General features: G+C 45.9%; 1 pseudogene; it reads right to left on the bottom strand.

The window, feature by feature from the left end:
* LOC121581841 overlaps positions 1-17,500 on the bottom strand; it is a 47,634-nt pseudogene that overhangs the window by 14,576 nt on the left and 15,558 nt on the right.

Below are 17,500 nucleotides of genomic sequence, written 5' to 3'. Positions count from 1 at the left end.
CCAGGCCGTCTGAAGTTTGCTAGAGTGCATTTGGATGATCCAGAAGATCATTGGGAGAATGTCATATGGTCAGATGAAACCAAAATATAACTTTTTGGGTAAAAACTCAACTCATCGTGTTTGGAGGACAAAGAATGCTGAGTTGCATCCAAAGAACACCATACCTACTGTGAAGCATGGGGGTGGAAACATCATGCTTTGGGGCTGTTTTTTCTGCAAAGGGACCAGGACGACTGATCCGTTAAAGGAAAGAATGAATGGGGCCATGTATCGTGAGATTTTGAGTGAAAATCTCCTTCCATCAGCAAGGGCATTGAAGATGAAACGTGGCTGGGTCTTTCAGCATGACAATGATCCCAAACACACCGCCCGAACGAAGGAGTGGCTTCGTAAGAAGCATTTCAAGGTCCTGGTGGCCTAGCTAGTCTCCAGATCTCAACCCCATAGAAAATCTTTGGAGGGAGTTGAAAGTCCGTGTTGCTCAGCGACAGCCCCAAAACATCACTACTCTAGAGGAGATCTGCATGGAGGAATGGGCCAAAATACCAGCAACAGTGTGTGAAAACCTTGTGAAGACTTACAGAAAACGTTTGACCTGTGTCATTGCCAACAAAGGGTATATAACAAAGTATTGAGAAACTTTTGTTATTGACCAAATACTTATTTTCCACCATAATTTGCAAATAAATTCATAAAAAATCCTACAATGTGATTTTCTGGATTTTTTTCCTCATTTTGTCTGTCATAGTTGACGTGTACCTATGATGAAAATTACAGGCCTCTCTCATCTTTTTTAAGTGGGAGAACATGCACAATTGGTGGCTGACTAAATACTTTTTTTTCCCCACTGTACCTGTTAACACTGACCTTGGGGAGACTGCACCTGTTAACACTGACCTTGGGGACTGAACACCTGTTAACACAATATACCTGTTAACACTGACCTTGGGGAGACTGGAACACCTGTTAACACAATATACCTGTTAACACTGACCTTGGGAAGACTGAACACCTGTTAACACATCACTGACCTTGGGAAGACTGAACACCTGTTAACACAATATACCTGTTAACACTGACCTTGGGGAGACTGAACACCTGTTAACACAATATACCTGTTAACACTGACCTTGGGAAGACTGAACACCTGTTAACACAATATACCTGTTAACACTGACCTTGGGAAGACTGAACACCTGTTAACACAATATACCTGTTAACACTGACCTTGGGGAGACTGAACACCTGTTAACACTGACCTTGGGGAGACTGAACACCTGTTAACACAATATACCTGTTAACACTGACCTTGGGGAGACTGAACACCTGTTAACACAATATACCTGTTAACACTGACCTTAGAAAGACTGAACACCTGTTAACACTGACCTTAGGAAGACTGAACACCTGTTAACACAATATACCTGTTAACACTGACCTTGGGGAGACTGAACACCTGTTAACACAATATACCTGTTAACACTGACCTTGGGGAGACTGAACACCTGTTAACACGACTACACCTGTTAACACTGACCTTGGGAAGACTGAACACCTGTTAACACAATATACCTGTTAACACTGACCTTGGGGAGACTGAACACCTGTTAACACAATATACCTGTTAACACTGACCTTGGGGAGACTGAACACCTGTTAACACTGACCTTAGGAAGACTGAACACCTGTTAACACAATATACCTGTTAACACTGACCTTGGGGAGACTGAACACCTGTTAACACAATATACCTGTTAACACTGACCTTGGGGAGACTGAACACCTGTTAACACAATATACCTGTTAACACTGACCTTGGGAAGACTGGAACACCTGTTAACACAATATACCTGTTAACACTGACCTTGGGAAGACTGGAACACCTGTTAACACAATATACCTGTTAACACTGACCTTGGGGAGACTGAACACCTGTTAACACAATATACCTGTTAACACTGACCTTGGGGAGACTGAACACCTGTTAACACAATATACCTGTTAACACTGACCTTGGGAAGACTGAACACCTGTTAACACAATATACCTGTTAACACTGACCTTGGGGAGACTGAACACCTGTTAACACAATATACAGTGGGGAAAAAAAGTATTTAGTCAGCCACCAATTGTGCAAGTTCTCCCACTTAAAAAGATGAGAGAGGCCTGTAATTTTCATCATAGGTACACGTCAACTATGACAGACAAAAAAATCCAGAAAATCACATTGTAGGATTTTTAATGAATTTATTTGCAAATTATGGTGGAAAATAAGTATTTGGTCACCTACAAACAAGCAAGATTTCTGGCTCTCACATACCTGTTACTTCTTCTTTAAGAGGCTCCTCTGTCCTCCACTCGTTACCTGTATTAATGGCACCTGTTTGAACTTGTTATCAGTATAAAAGACACCTGTCCACAACCTCAAACAGTCACACTCCAAACTCCACTATGGCCAAGACCAAAGAGCTGTCAAAGGACACCAGAAACAAAATTGTAGACCTGCACCAGGCTGGGAAGACAATCTGCAATAGGTAAGCAGCTTGGTTTGAAGAAATCAACGGTGGGAGCAATTATTAGGAAATGGAAGACATACAAGACCACTGATAATCTCCCTCGATCTGGGGCTCCACGCAAGATCTCACCCCGTGGGGTCAAAATGATCACAAGAACGGTGAGCAAAAATCCCAGAACCACACGGGGGGACCTAGTGAATGACCTGCAGAGAGCTGGGACCAAAGTAACAAAGCCTACCATCAGTAACACACTACGCCGCCAGGGACTCAAATCCTGCAGTGCCAGACGTGTCCCCCTGCTTAAGCCAGTACATGTCCAGGCCCGTCTGAAGTTTGCTAGAGTGCATTTGGATGATCCAGAAGAGGATTGGGAGAATGTCATATGGTCAGATGAAACCAAAATAGAACTTTTTGGTAAAAACTCAACTTGCCGTGTTTGGAGGACAAAGAATGCTGAGTTGCATCCAAAGAACACCATATCTACTGTGAAGCATGGGGGTGGAAACATCATGCTTTGGGGCTGTTTTTTCTGCAAAGGGACCAGGACGACTGATCCGTGTAAAGGAAAGAATGAATGGGGCCATGTATCGTGAGATTTTGAGTGAAAACCTCCTTCCATCAGCAAGGGCATTGAAGATGAAACGTGGCTGGGTCTTTCAGCATGACAATGATCCCAAACACACCGCCCGGGCAACGAAGGAGTGGCTTCGTAAGAAGCATTTCAAGGTCCTGGAGTGGCCTAGCCAGTCTCCAGATCTCAACCCCATAGAAAATCTTTGGAGGGAGTTGAAAGTCAGTGTTGCCCAGCGACAGCCCCAAAACATCACTGCTCTAGAGGAGATCTGCATGGAGGAAGACTTACAGAAAACGTTTGACATGTGTCATTGCCAACAAAGGGTATATAACAAAGTATTGAGAAACTTTTGTTATTGACCAAATACTTATTTTCCACCATAATTTGCAAATAAATTCATGAAAAATCCTACAATGTGATTTTCTGGATTTTTTTTCCTCATTTTGTCTGTCATAGTTGACGTGTACCTATGATGAAAATTACAGGCCTCTCTCATCTTTTTAAGTGGGAGAACTTGCACAATTGGTGGCTGACTAAATACTTTTTTCCCCCACTGCACCTGTTAACACTGACCTTAGGAAGACTGAACACCTGACGAAAGATTTAAGGAGAAAATAATTTGTGGTTGGGAGAGAACAGAAAATGACTATAACAAATCAAATTGTATTCGTCACATGCTTGGTAAACAACAGGTGTAGACTACCAGTGAAATGCTTGGTAACCAACAGGTGTAGACTACCAGTGAAATGCTTGGTAACCAACAGGTGTAGACTACCAGTGAGATGCTTGGTAACCAACAGGTGTAGACTACCAGTGAAATGCTTGGTAACCAACAGGTGTAGACTACCAGTGAAATGCTTGGTAACCAACAGGTGTAGACTACCAGTGAAATGCTTGGTAACCAACAGGTGTAGACTACCAGTGAAATGCTTGGTAACCAACAGGTGTAGACTACCACTAAAAATGCTTGGTAACCAACAGGTGTAGACTACCAGTGAAATGCTTGGTAACCAACAGGTGTAGACTACCACTAAAAATGCTTGGTAACCAACAGGTGTAGACTACCAGTGAAATGCTTGGTAACCAACAGGTGTAGACTACCAGTGAAATGCTTGGTAACCAACAGGTGTAGACTACCAGTGAAATGCTTGGTAACCAACAGGTGTAGACTACCACTAAAAATGCTTGGTAACCAACAGGTGTAGACTACCAGTGAAATGCTTGGTAACCAACAGGTGTAGACTACCAGTGAAATGCTTGGTAACCAACAGGTGTAGACTACCAGTGAAATGCTTGGTAACCAACAGGTGTAGACTACCAGTGAAATGCTTGGTAACCAACAGGTGTAGACTACCAGTGAAATGCTTGGTAACCAACAGGTGTAGACTACCAGTGAAATGCTGACTGACGGGTCGTTCCCAACAACGCAGAGAAAGAAAATAGAGAAATAATAGAAATGTAATGATAATAATAATATTGTCTGTGTTTGTACCTTGAGCTGTTCCTCTGATGCGATGAGGACAGAGTGTGGGTTGGTCATGTCTGGAGCGGTGGCCAGGTCCAGAGAGGCTTGGTACGGTTCTGGTAACGGTTTCCCCCGTCCGTCCAGAACACAGATGGACACGACCGGAGCTCTGTGCATCAGCTGGATCTCTTTACCCAACACCGCCTCCACACACACACTCCCCTCACCCCCCGCCCCACCGCGCCCACGCCCCGACCCCGACCCCGACCCCACACCCGGAACCTCCAGCGCGTAAGCATACACACTCCCTGAGTTAGTCCCCGCCCACAGCGTCGGGCCGTGGTGTGTACCTGCAGGAGACATAGATATACCTTAACATAGAGATACCTTAACATAGAGATACCTTAACATAGAGACACGTTAACACAGAGACACGTTAACATAGAGACACGTTATAGAGACACGTTAACACAGAGACACGTTAACACAGAGACACGTTAACACAGAAACACGTTAACACAGAGACACGTTAACACAGAGACACGTTAACACAGAGACACGTTAACACAGAGACACGTTAACACAGAGACACGTTAACATAGAGACACGTTAACACAGAGACACGTTAACACAGAGACACGTTAACATAGAGACACGTTAACACAGAGACACGTTAACACAGAGACACGTTAACACAGAGACACGTTAACACAGAGACACGTTAACACAGAGACACGTTAACACAGAGACACGTTAACACAGAGACACGTTATAGAGACACGTTATAGAGACACGTTAACACAGAGACACGTTAACATAGAGACACGTTATAGAGACACGTTATAGAGACACGTTAACATAGAGACACGTTAACACAGAGACACGTTAACACAGAGACACGTTAACACAGAGACACGTTATAGAGACACGTTATAGAGACACGTTAACATAGAGACACGTTAACACAGAGACACGTTAACACAGAGACACGTTAACACAGAGACACGTTAACACAGAGACACGTTAACACAGAGACACGTTAACACAGAGACACGTTAACACAGAGACACGTTAACACAGAGACACGTTAACACAGAGACACGTTATAGAGACACGTTAACACAGAGACACGTTAACACAGAGACACGTTAACACAGAGACACGTTAACATAGAGACACGTTATAGAGACACGTTAACACAGAGACACGTTAACATAGAGACACGTTAACACAGAGACACGTTAACACAGAGACACGTTAACATAGAGACACGTTAACACAGAGACACGTTAACACAGAGACACGTTAACACAGAGACACGTTAACACAGAGACACGTTAACATAGAGACACGTTAACACAGAGACACGTTAACACAGAGACACGCGTTAACACAGAGACACGTTAACACAGAGACACGTTAACACAGAGACACGTTAACACAGAGACACGTTAACACAGAGACACGTTAACACAGAGACACGTTAACATAGAGACACGTTAACACAGAGACACGTTAACACAGAGACACGTTAACACAGAGACACGTTAACACAGAGACACGTTAACACAGAGACACGTTATAGAGACACGTTAACACAGAGACACGTTAACACAGAGACACGTTAACACAGAGACACGTTAACATAGAGACACGTTAACACAGAGACACGTTAACACAGAGACACGTTAACACAGAGACACGTTAACACAGAGACACGTTAACACAGAGACACGTTAACACAGAGACACCTTAACACAGAGACACGTTAACACAGAGACACGTTAACACAGAGACACGTTAACACAGAGACACGTTAACACAGAGACACGTTAACATAGAGACACGTTAACACAGAGACACGTTAACACAGAGACACGTTAACACAGAGACACGTTAACACAGAGACACGTTAACACAGAGACACGTTAACACAGAGACACGTTAACACAGAGACACGCGTTAACACAGAGACACGTTAACACAGAGACACGTTAACACAGAGACCGTTAACACAGAGACACGTTAACAGAGACACGTTAACACAGAGACACGTTAACACAGAGACACGTTAACATAGAGACACGTTAACACAGAGACACGTTAACACAGAGACACGTTAACACAGAGACACGTTAACACAGAGACACGTTATAGAGACACGTTAACACAGAGACACGTTAACACAGAGACACGTTATAGAGACACGTTAACACAGAGACACGTTAACACAGAGACACGTTAACACAGAGACACGTTAACATAGAGACACGTTAACACAGAGACACGTTAACACAGAGACACGTTAACACAGAGACACGTTAACACAGAGACACGTTAACACAGAGACACGTTAACACAGAGACACGTTATAGAGACACGTTAACACAGAGACACGTTAACACAGAGACACGTTAACACAGAGACACGTTAACACAGAGACACGTTAACACAGAGACACGTTAACACAGAGACACGTTATAGAGACACGTTAACACAGAGACACGTTATAGAGACACGTTAACACAGAGACACGTTAACACAGAGACACGTTATAGAGACACGTTAACACAGAGACACGTTAACACAGAGACACGTTAACATAGAGACACGTTATAGAGACACGTTAACATAGAGACACGTTAACACAGAGACACGTTATAGAGACACGTTAACACAGAGACACGTTAACATAGAGACACGTTAACACAGAGACACGTTAACACAGAGACACGTTATAGAGACACGTTAACACAGAGACACGTTAACACAGAGACACGTTAACACAGAGACACGTTAACACAGAGACACGTTAACACAGAGACACGTTAACACAGAGACACGTTAACACAGAGACACGTTATAGAGACACGTTAACACAGAGACACATTAACACAGAGACACGTTAACACAGAGACACGTTAACACAGAGACACGTTAACACAGAGACACGTTAACACAGAGACACGTTAACACAGAGACACGTTATAGAGACACGTTAACACAGAGACACGTTAACACAGAGACACGTTAACATAGAGACACGTTAACACAGAGACACGTTAACACAGAGACACGTTAACACAGAGACACGTTATAGAGACACGTTAACACAGAGACACGTTAACACAGAGACACGTTACAGAGACACGTTAACACAGAGACACGTTAACACAGAGACACGTTAACACAGAGACACGTTAACACAGAGACACGTTAACACAGAGACACGTTAACACAGAGACACGTTAACACAGAGACACGTTAACACAGAGACACGTTAACACAGAGACACGTTAACACAGAGACACGTTAACACAGAGACACGTTAACACAGAGACACGTTATAGAGACACGTTAACACAGAGACACGTTAACACAGAGACACGTTAACACAGAAACACGTTAACACAGAGACACGTTAACACAGAGACACGTTATAGAGACACGTTAACACAGAGACACGTTAACACAGAGACACGTTAACACAGAGACACGTTAACACAGAGACACGTTAACACAGAGACACGTTAACATAGAGACACGTTAACACAGAGACACGTTATAGAGACACGTTAACACAGAGACACGTTATAGAGACACGTTAACACAGAGACACGTTAACACAGAGACACGTTAACACAGAGACACGTTAACACAGAGACACGTTAACACAGAGACACGTTATAGAGACACGTTAACACAGAGACACGTTATAGAGACACGTTAACACAGAGACACGTTATAGAGACACGTTAACACAGAGACACGTTATAGAGACACGTTAACACAGAGACACGTTAACACAGAGACACGTTAAAGAGACACGTTAACACAGAGACACGTTAACACAGAGACACGTTAACATAGAGACACGTTAAAACACTTATAGAGACACGTTAACACAGAGACACGTTAACACAGAGACACGTTAACACAGAGACACGTTACAGAGACACGTTAACACAGAGACACGTTAACAAGAGACACGTTAACACAGAGACACGTTAACACAGAGACACGTTAACACAGAGACACGTTACAGAGACACGTTAACACAGAGACACGTTAACACAGAGACACGTTAACATAGAGACACGTTAACACAGAGACACGTTAACACAGAGACACGTTAACACAGAGACACGTTAACACAGAGACACGTTAACACAGAGACACGTTAACATAGAGACACGTTAACACAGAGACACGTTAACACGGAGACACGTTAACACAGAGACACGTTAACACAGAGACACGTTAACACAGAGACACACACATTAAACATGTATAACAGACAGACAGACAGAATTATACCGTCTCTAAGGTATGTATCAGCGAAACAGAGACATCGCACCACTCCTGACAGAGAGTCGTCAGCTGATCTCGGCTCGATCCGCCGCTGGACCGGAGCTACTTCCTCCTGGTCGGCTAGCGCTGCGTTGGCCTCCTGGACCTACACACACACACAGGAAGTGATGTCACACCTACACACACTGGGTGTTACGTCACACTCATTGGATGCCCTGTGAGAATCTATTACATTGTGAGAACCAATCTATTACATTGTGATGGAGAGTGTTACCTTGCTGGTAGGGGTAGTAACGGAGATGGGGTGTGTTACCTTGCTGGTAGGGGTAGTGACGGAGATGGGGTGTGTTACCTTGCTGGTAGGGGGAGTAATGGAGATGGGGTGTGTTACCTTGCTGGTAGGGGTGGTAACGGAGATGGGGTGTGTTACCTTGCTGGTAGGGGTAGTGACGGAGATGGGAGTGTGTTACCTTGCTGGTAGGGGTAGTAACGGAGATGGGGTGTGTTACCTTGCTGGTAGGGGTAGTGACGGAGATGGGGTGTGTTACCTTGCTGGTAGGGGTAGTGACGGAGATGGGGTGTGTTACCTTGCTGGTAGGGGTAGTAACGGAGATGGGGTGTGTTACCTTGCTGGTAGGGGTAGTGACGGAGATGGGGTGTGTTACCTTGCTGGTAGGGGTAGTAACGGAGATGGGGTGTGTTACCTTGCTGGTAGGGGTAGTAACGGAGATGGGGTGTGTTACCTTGCTGGTAGGGGGTAGTAACGGAGATGGGGTGTGTTACCTTGCTGGTAGGGGTAGTGACGGAGATGGGATGTGTGTTACCTTGCTGGTAGGGGTAGTAACGGAGATGGGGTGTGTTACCTTGCTGGTAGGGGTAGTAACGGAGATGGGGTGTGTTACCTTGCTGGTAGGGGTAGTAACGGAGATGGGGTGTGTTACCTTGCTGGTAGGGGTAGTAACGGAGATGGGGTGTGTGTTACCTTGCTGGTAGGGGTAGTGATGGAGATGGGGTGTGTTACCTTGCTGGTAGGGGTAGTAACGGAGATGGGGTGTGTTACCTTGCTGGTAGGGGTAGTGACGGAGATGGGGTGTGTTACCTTGCTGGTAGGGGTAGTAACGGAGATGGGGTGTGTTACCTTGCTGTAGTGACGGAGATGGGGTGTGTTACCTTGCTGGTAGGGGTAGTAACGGAGATGGGGTGTGTTACCTTGCTGGTAGGGGTAGTAACGGAGATGGGAATAGTGTTACCTTGCTGGTAGGGGTAGTAACGGAGATGGGGTGTGTTACCTTGCTGGTAGGGGTAGTAACGGAGATGGGGTGTGTTACCTTGCTGGTAGGGGGTAGTAACGGAGATGGGGTGTGTTACCTTGCTGGTAGGGGTAGTGACGGAGATGGGGTGTGTTACCTTGCTGGTAGGGGTAGTGACGGAGATGGGGTGTGTGTTACCTTGCTGGTAGGGGTAGTAACGGAGATGGGGTGTGTTACCTTGCTGGTAGGGGGTAGTAATGGAGATGGGGTGTGTGTACCTTGCTGGTAGGGGTAGTAACGGAGATGGGGTGTGTGTTACCTTGCTGGTAGGGGTAGTAACGGAGATGGGGTGTGTTACCTTGCTGGTAGGGTAGTGACGGAGATGGGGTGTGTTACCTTGCTGGTAGGGGTAGTAACGGAGATGGGGTGTGTTACCTTGCTGGTAGGGGAGTAACGGAGATGGGGTGTGTTACCTTGCTGGTAGGGGTAGTAAACGGAGATGGGGTGTGTTACCTTGCTGGTAGGGGTAGTGACGGAGATGGGGTGTGTTACCTTGCTGGTAGGGGTAGTGACGGAGATGGGGTGTGTTACCTTGCTGGTAGGGGTAGTAACGGAGATGGGGTGTGTTACCTTGCTGGTAGGGGTAGTAACGGAGATGGGGTGTGTTACCTTGCTGGTAGGGGTAGTAACGGAGATGGGGTGTGTTACCTTGCTGGTAGGGGTAGTGACGGAGATGGGGTGTGTTACCTTGCTGGTAGGGGTAGTAACGGAGATGGGGTGTGTTACCTTGCTGGTAGGGGGTAGTGACGGAGATGGGGTGTGTTACCTTGCTGGTAGGGGTAGTAACGGAGATGGGGGTGTGTTACCTTGCTGGTAGGGGTAGTAACGGAGATGGGGTGTGTTACCTTGCTGGTAGGGGTAGTAACGGAGATGGGGTGTGTTACCTTGCTGGTAGGGGTAGTAACGGAGATGGGGGGTGTTACCTTGCTGGTAGGGGTAGTAACGGAGATGGGGTGTGTTACCTTGCTGGTAGGGGTAGTAATGGAGATGGGGGGTGTGTTACCTTGCTGGTAGGGGTAGTAACGGAGATGGGGTGTGTTACCTTGCTGGTAGGGGTAGTAACGGAGATGGGGGGTGTGTTACCTTGCTGGTAGGGGTAGTAATGGAGATGGGGTGTGTGTTACCTTGCTGGTAGGGGTAGTAACGGAGATGGGGTGTGTTACCTTGCTGGTAGGGGTAGTGACGGAGATGGGGTGTGTTACCTTGCTGGTAGGGGTAGTAACAGAGATGGGGGTGTGTTACCTTGCTGGTAGGGGTAGTAACGGAGATGGGGTGTGTTACCTTGCTGGTAGGGGTGGTAACGGAGATGGGGTGTGTGTTACCTTGCTGGTAGGGGTAGTAACGGAGATGGGGGGTGTTACCTTGCTGGTAGGGGTAGTAACGGAGATGGGGTGTGTTACCTTGCTGGTAGGGGTAGTAACGGAGATGGGGTGTGTTACCTTGCTGGTAGGGGTAGTAACGGAGATGGTGTGTGTTACCTTGCTGGTAGGGGTAGTAACGGAGATGGGGTGTGTTACCTTGCTGGTAGGGGTGGTAACGGAGATGGGGGGTGTGTTACCTTGCTGGTAGGGGTGGTGAAGGGGCGTTTCTTCCCAGACACTCTACTCTTCCGGATGCGTCTGAAGCTCTGTCTGAGAGACTTCTTCAGACTCTTCACTCTGCTGAGAGGACCCTCCATCGCTAGGGAGTCGTTAGGGTGCAGAGTACACCTGGAGACAACAGAGAGATAGGACAGCTTAACAACACACCAGAGGGGACACCTGGAGACAACAGAGAGATAGGACAGCTTAACAACACACCAGAGGGGACACCTGGAGACAACAGAGAGATAGAACAGCTTAACAACACACCAGAGGGGACACCTGGAGACAGAGAGATAGAACAGCTTAACAACACACCAGAGGGGACACCTGGAGACAACAGAGAGATAGAACAGCTTAACAACACACCAGAGGGGACACCTGGAGACAACAGAGAGATAGAACAGCTTAACAACACACCAGAGGGGACACCTGGAGACAGAGAAATAGAACAGCAACAACACACCAGAGGGGACACCTGGAGACAACAGAGAGATAGAACAGCTTAACAACACACCAGAGGGGACACCTGGAGACAGAGAGAGATAGAACAGTTTAACAACACACCAGAGGGGACACCTGGAGACAACAGAGAGATAGAACAGCTTAACAACACACCAGAGGGGACACCTGGAGACAACAGAGAGATAGAACAGCTTAACAACACACCAGAGGGGACACCTGGAGACAGAGAGAGATAGAACAGCTTAACAACACACCAGAGGGGACACCTGGAGACAGAGAGATAGAACAGCTTAACAACACACCAGAGGGGACACCTGGAGACAACAGAGAGATAGGACAGCTTAACAACACACCAGAGGGGACACCTGGAGACAACAGAGAGATAGAACAGCTTAACAACACACCAGAGGGGACACCTGGAGACAGAGAGATAGAACAGCGTAACAACACACCAGAGGGGACACCTGGAGACAACAGAGAGATAGAACAGCTTAACAACACACCAGAGGGGACACCTGGAGACACGAGAGATAGAACAGCTTAACAACACACCAGAGGGGACACCTGGAGACACAGAGAGATAGAACAGCTTAACAACACACCAGAGGGGACACCTGGAGACAACAGAGAGATAGAACAGCTTAACAACACACCAGAGGGGACACCTGGAGACAACAGAGAGATAGAACAGCTTAACAACACACCAGAGGGGACACCTGGAGACAACGAGAGATAGAACAGCTTAACAACACACCAGAGGGGACACCTGGAGACAAAGAGAGATAGAACAGCGTAACAACACACCAGAGGGGACACCTGGAGACAACAGAGAGATAGAACAGCTTAACAACACACCAGAGGGGACACCTGGAGACAACAGAGAGATAGAACAGCTTAACAACACACCAGAGGGGACACCTGGAGACAGAGAGATAGAACAGCTTAACAACACACCAGAGGGGACACCTGGAGACAGAGAGATAGAACAGCTTAACAACACACCAGAGGGGACACCTGGAGACAACAGAGAGATAGAACAGCTTAACAACACACCAGAGGGGACACCTGGAGACAGAGAGATAGAACAGCTTAACAACACACCAGAGGGGACACCTGGAGACAACAGAGAGATAGAACAGCTTAACAACACACCAGAGGGGACACCTGGAGACAACAGAGAGATAGGACAGCTTAACAACACACCAGAGGGGACACCTGGAGACAACAGAGAGATAGAACAGCTTAACAACACACCAGAGGGGACACCTGGATAGTCATCTTACCATTGGCCAGTTTAGCCTGGGGTTAGCACCAACATACAAAAACTGGTCACAACAGTGGGTTAGTGCAACAGGTGTGTGACTCCAGTCAAATGACTTGATAGAAAATCAAATAACTTGAGCCTTGACTTGAGACTGATGACTTGAAATGGTCTGGCCAGGTTTAGTAAAGTTTTGTCACTCATTTTGTAGCACCGAGTCTCCGTGGATTACTCTCCACACAGCAGAAAAAACGTGCAACAGATTGGCTAGTGAAACGCACACTCGCCCTCTGATTGGACCAGCAAACTGTCAATCACCACAGGTCAGGTGAGCTAGCGAACAGAGTGCTGATGTGCTGTTCAGCTCTAGCATCAGCTGCAGAGAGAGAGGACTGCCATAAATAAATATACAGCTAGGATCAGCTGCAGAGAGAGAGGACTGCCATAAATATGGAGCTAGGATCAGCTGCAGAGAGAGAGGACTGCCATAAATAAATATACAGCTAGGATCAGCTGCAGAGAGGGAGGACTGCCATAAATAAATATACAGCTAGGATCAGCTGCAGAGAGAGAGGACTGCCATAAATAAATATACAGCTAGGATCAGCTGCAGAGAGAGAGGACTGCCATAAATAAATATACAGCTAGGATCAGCTGCAGAGAGAGAGGACTGCCGTAAATAAATATACAGCTAGGATCAGCTGCAGAGAGAGAGGACTGCCATAAATAAATATACAGCTAGGATCAGCTGCAGAGAGAGAGGACTGCCATAAATAAATATACAGCTAGGATCAGCTGCAGAGAGAGAGAGGACTGCCATAAATAAATATACAGCTAGGATCAGCTGCAGAGAGAGAGGACTGCCAGTAAATAAATATACAGCTAGGATCAGCTGCAGAGAGAGAGGACTGCCGTAAATAAATATACAGCTAGGATCAGCTGCAGAGAGAGAGGACTGCCATAAATAAATATACAGCTAGGATCAGCTGCAGAGAGAGAGGACTGCCATAAATAAATATACAGCTAGGATCAGCTGCAGAGAGAGAGGACTGCCATAAATATGGAGCTAGGATCAGCTGCAGAGAGAGAGGACTGCCATAAATAAATATACAGCTAGGATCAGCTGCAGAGAGGGAGGACTGCCATAAATAAATATACAGCTAGGATCAGCTGCAGAGAGAGAGGACTGCCATAAATAAATATACAGCTAGGATCAGCTGCAGAGAGAGAGGACTGCCATAAATAAATATACAGCTAGGATCAGCTGCAGAGAGAGAGGACTGCCATAAGACTCAATAAATAATCAATACTGGTAGACTCAATAAATAATCAATACTGGTAGACTCAATAAATAATCAATACTGGTAGACTCAATAAATAATCAATACTGGTAGACTCAATAAATAATCAATACTGGTAGACTCAATAAATAATCAATACTGGTAGACTCAATAAATAATCAATACTGGTAGACTCAATAAATAATCAATACTGGTAGACTCAATAAATAATCAATACTGGTAGACTCAATAAATAATCAAGTCTAGTAGACTCAATAAATAAAGTCAGGTAGACTCAATAAATAATCAAGTCAGGTAGACTCAATAAATAATCAATACTGGTAGACTCAATAAATAATCAATACTGGTAGACTCAATAAATAATCAAGTCTGGTAGACTCAATAAATAATCAATACTGGTAGACTCAATAAATAATCAAGTCAGGTAGCCTCAATAAATAATCAATACTGGTAGACTCAATAAATAATCAAGTCTAGTAGACTCAATAAATAATCAATACTGGTAGACTCAATAAATAATCAATACTGGTAGACTCAATAAATAATCAAGTCTGGTAGACTCAATAAATAATCAATACTGGTAGACTCAATAAATAATCAAGTCAGGTAGACTCAATAAATAATCAATACTGGTAGACTCAATAAATAATCAAGTCAGGTAGCCTCAATAATCAAGTCAGGTAGCCTCAATAAATAATCAATACTGGTAGACTCAATAAATAATCAATACTGGTAGACTCAATAAATAATCAAGTCAGGTAGACTCAATAAATAATCAAGTCAGGTAGACTCAATAAATAATCAATACTGGTAGACTCAATAAATAATCAATACTGGTAGACTCAATAAATAATCAAGTCAGGTAGACTCAATAAATAATCAAGTCAGGTAGACTCAACAAATAGACAAACATTGGAAGTTCAACAGTCATTGCATGTATAGATTTTTTTTTTTACTTGACTTGACACTTTAAAAAAACCTGAGACTCGTCTTGCTCTTAGAATGCATGACCTGGGCTTGACCTGAGACTCGTCTTGCTCTTAGAATGCATGACCTGGGCTTGACCTGAGACTCGTCTTGCTCTTCGAATGCATGACCTGGGCTTGACCTGAGACTCGTCTTGCTCTTCGAATGCATGACCTGGGCTTGACCTGAGACTCGTCTTGCTCTTCGAATGCATGACCTGGGCTTGACCTGAGACTCGTCTTGCTCTTCGAATGCATGACCTGGGCTTGACCTGAGACTCGTCTTGCTCTTAGAATGCATGACTTGGGCTTGACCTGAGACTCGTCTTGCTCTTCGAATGCATGACCTGGGCTTGACCTGAGACTCGTCTTGCTCTTAGAATGCATGACCTGGGCTTGACCTGAGACTCGTCTTGCTCTTAGAATGCATGACCTGGGCTTGACCTGAGACTCGTCTTGCTCTTCGAATGCATGACCTGGGCTTGACCTGAGACTCGTCTTGCTCTTAGAATGCATGACCTGGGCTTGACCTGAGACTCGTCTTGCTCTTAGAATGCATGACCTGGGCTTGACCTGAGACTCGTCTTGCTCTTAGAATGCATGACCTGGGCTTGACCTGAGACTCGTCTTGCTCTTAGAATGCATGACCTGGGCTTGACCTGAGACTCGTCTTGCTCTTAGAATGCATGACCTGGGCTTGACCTGAGACTCGTCTTGCTCTTAGAATGCATGACCTGGGCTTGACCTGAGACTCGTCTTGCTCTTCGAATGCATGACCTGGGCTTGACCTGAGACTGCGTCTTGCTCTTCGAATGCATGACCTGGGCTTGACCTGAGACTCGTCTTGCTCTTAGAATGCATGACCTGGGCTTGACCTGAGACTTCGTCTTGCTCTTCGAATGCATGACCTGGGCTTGACCTGAGACTCGTCTTGCTCTTAGAATGCATGACCTGGGCTTGACCTGAGACTCGTCTTGCTCTTAGAATGCATGACCTGGGCTTGACCTGAGACTCGTCTTGCTCTTAGAATGCATGACCTGGGCTTGACCTGAGACTCGTCTTGCTCTTCGAATGCATGACCTGGGCTTGACCTGAGACTCGTCTTGCTCTTCGAATGCATGACCTGGGCTTGACCTGAGACTCGTCTTGCTCTTCGAATGCATGACCTGGGCTTGACCTGAGACTCGTCTTGCTCTTCGAATGCATGACCTGGGCTTGACCTGAGACTCGTCTTGCTCTTCGAATGCATGACCTGGGCTTGACCTGAGACTTCGCCTTGCTCTTCGAATGCATGACCTGGGCTTGACCTGAGACTCGTCTTGCTCTTCGAATGCATGACCTGGGCTTGACCTGAGACTCGTCTTGCTCTTAGAATGCATGACCTGGGCTTGACCTGAGACTCGTCTTGCTCTTCGAATGCATGACCTGGGCTTGACCTGAGACTCCGTCTTGCTCTTAGAATGCATGACTTGGGCTTGACCTGAGACTCGTCTTGCTCTTGAATGCATGACCTGGGCTTGACCTGAGACTCGTCTTGCTCTTCGAATGCATGACCTGGGCTTGACCTGAGACTCGTCTTGCTCTTCGAATGCATGACTTGGGCTTGACCTGAGACTCGTCTTGCTCTTAGAATGCATGACCTGGGCTTGACCTGAGACTCGTCTTGCTCTTCGAATGCATGACCTGGGCTTGACCTGAGACTCGTCTTGCTCTTCGAATGCATGACCTGGGCTTGACCTGAGACTCGTCTTG

Source organism: Coregonus clupeaformis, chromosome 15 (genome assembly GCF_020615455.1).
Source record: "Coregonus clupeaformis isolate EN_2021a chromosome 15, ASM2061545v1, whole genome shotgun sequence".
NCBI lineage: Eukaryota > Metazoa > Chordata > Actinopteri > Salmoniformes > Salmonidae > Coregonus > Coregonus clupeaformis.
The sequence above is the reverse complement of the archived record's forward strand: the minus strand, read 5'-3'. Positions and strand labels throughout refer to the sequence as shown.